We start from the raw sequence: 2,331 nt of genomic DNA, 5'->3' as shown, positions 1-2,331 counted from the left end.
TCTCTCTCTCTCTCTCTCTCTCTCTCTCTCTCTCGTATGTGTGTGTGTGTGTGTGTGCATGCTCGTGCGTGTACTTGTGTGTGTGCTGCACAAATGTGTGTATTGATGGGTGAATGTAGAATCGAGAGGACAACCATGAGAACCACTCCTCTAGTTGGTGTTACTGTCTGCAATGATTTTTTGAAACAAGGTCCCTCAAGCAAGCCTATCTGCAGGGCTAGTGAGCCTCAGCAATCTGCATGCCTCCACCTCTCCATCTCTAGAATACTGCTTTAAAAAACAAACAAAAACAAACAAACAAAAAAAACCTTGGGTTTTGTGAGTTGAACCCGGGTCCTTGTGTATGCAAGGAAAATGCTTTACTGACTGAGCTACGTTTTTCAGCCAGCTTTCCTGATAACTGTCATTGTCATTAGATTGAAGCGGGACCTCAATGTAGTTTTGATTTACATTTTCCTGATGAATAAGGATGTTTAGTATTTTCATGTATTTACTAGATTTTGTATGTTTGAGAGGTGTTTGTATTCCAAAATATTTTCTTCTCTCTTTCTCTTTCTTTTTCTTCTCTTTCTCTCTCCCCCTTTCTCTCCCTCCCTTTCTCTCCCTCCCTTTCTCTGTCTCTTTCTTTCTTTCTTTCTTTCTTTCTTTCTTTCTTTCTTTCTTTCTTTCTTTCTTTCTTTCTTTCTTTCTTTCTTTCTTATTTTTAAAAACCAGATAGGGTTTCTCATGAGGCCCAGGTTAGGTTTGAACTTGTTATTTAGCCCAGGGTTATCCTGAACTCTTGATCTTCCTTCCTCCACCTTCTAAGTGCTAGGATTACAAGTGTATGTCACCAAACCCAACAAAACATATCAATTTAAAATAAAACTTGCAGGCTGGTGAGGTGGCACTTGAGGGTGATCATCTGAGTTTGATCCCTGGAACCCACATGGTAGAGGAAGAGAACCAACTCCCATAGATTCTCTTCTGATTTCATGTACTCCTTGGCGTGTGTGCATACACGCACACACACCCATACACGCATGCACACACACTCAAGAGAAAATTTTAGAAAGCGAATGTTCTTAGTATAGAGGTTCATTCCCACAATCTCAGCACTAGGAATGCTGAAGCAGGATTACTGGGTGTCTGAGGGCAGTCTGAGATACCACAGCAGGACAAAGCCAACCAGGGCTACACGGAGAGATCCCGTAGGCGGTGATGGAGGGAAATGGTAGCTGTTATCCTCTAACTTCTGAGCACTGGAAGTCTCCAATGCAGCCGGTGGCTATTAACAGGCAAGCAGTCAAACTGCTTCCTCGTGAGTCCTGAGTCATTCCATCTGCTCTTGCTACTGTTGTTGCACCTCAGGACAAAGCAAACAGCTAATTGCTGGTCCTATCAGAGCCTCAAGCTGGGCATCCCTTAAACTTCAACTTGAATTTGGATCTGGGAGAGGTTAACAGTTTAGAAAATTTTATCACTGCACAAAGCTCCCTTCTCTGATCAAGAAGCAGAATCATGGAATTGTTCAAGAGCAGCCTGGGTTTATGAGACCCTGTCTCAAAAACCCAAAGAATGGTATGGGACGTCTATCTGTTCATAAACTGTCAAAGTAAGAAGGACCCTTAGAGATCCTCTAACTTTGTTTCGTTGTGGTGGATGTTGTTTTTGTTTGTTTTTCAGAATCAAAAACCAACGGCCAGAGCTGGAGAGATGGCTCAGTGGTTAAGAGCACTGACTGTTCTTCCAGAGGTCCTGAGTTCACTTCCCAGCAACCACGTGGTAGCTCACAACCATCTGTAATGGGATCTGATTCCATCTTCTGGTGTGTCTGAAGACAACTACAGTGTACTCATTCTTATTTATTTGTTTATTTATTTATTTATTTATTTGCTTTTTTGAGACAGGATTTCTCTGTGCAGTCCTGGCTGTCCTGGAACTCGCTCTGTAGACCAGGCTGACCTCGAACTCAGAAATCCGCTTGCCTCTGCCTCCCAAGTGCTGGGATTAAAGGCGTGTGCCACCACTGCCCAGCCAGTGTACTCATATACATTAAATAAATAAATAAATAAATAAATCTTTAAAAAACAAACAAACAAACAAAGGCCAGAGACAGAAAAAAATTAATAGAATTGCCTTGCTGCTCAGTGACAGGACCTGGGACAGACAGAAATTCTAATTTTTCTATAGTATCTTCATGCTCTTTTCTGCAGGTACTTTGGTTTTTTTTCACCCTTCTAACTTTAAGAGACTTTCCCCCTAGAATACTGCTCCTTTCAAACATTTGTCTCAGGGTTGCTCTTTTGGATATATTCTTTTTTTTTTTTTTTTTTTTTTTTTTTTTTTTTT

Source organism: Mus pahari, chromosome X (assembly GCF_900095145.1).
Source record: "Mus pahari chromosome X, PAHARI_EIJ_v1.1, whole genome shotgun sequence".
Taxonomy (NCBI): domain Eukaryota; kingdom Metazoa; phylum Chordata; class Mammalia; order Rodentia; family Muridae; genus Mus; species Mus pahari.
This window is presented reverse-complemented; position numbering follows the sequence as displayed.